The sequence below is a fragment of the Protomyctophum bolini genome (assembly GCF_963924005.1).
Source record: "Protomyctophum bolini genome assembly, chromosome: 10".
NCBI classification, from domain to species: domain Eukaryota; kingdom Metazoa; phylum Chordata; class Actinopteri; order Myctophiformes; family Myctophidae; genus Protomyctophum; species Protomyctophum bolini.
The window spans coordinates 20309357-20309720 of NC_137871.1; positions in this window are offsets into that span (position 1 = coordinate 20309357).

The following is a 364-nucleotide window of genomic DNA, read 5'->3' on the forward strand; positions in this document are numbered from 1 at the left end:
AACGTATGCGCCTGTCGGGTTACTCGGTACATAGGTCCTGGTAACGTATGCACCTGTCGGGTTACTCGGGTACATAGGTCCTGGTAACGTATGCACCTGTCGGGTTACTCGGTACATAGGTCCTGGTAACGTATGCACCTGTCGGGTTACTCGGGTACATAGGTCCTGGTAACGTATGCGCCTGTCGGGTTACTCGGGTACATAGGTCCTGGTAACGTATGCGCCTGTCGGGTTACTCGGGTACATAGGTCCTGGTAACGTATGCGCCTGTCGGGTTACTCGGGTACATAGGTCCTGGTAACGTATGCGCCTGTCGGGTTACTCGGGTACATAGGTCCTGGTAACGTATGCGCCTGTCGGGTTA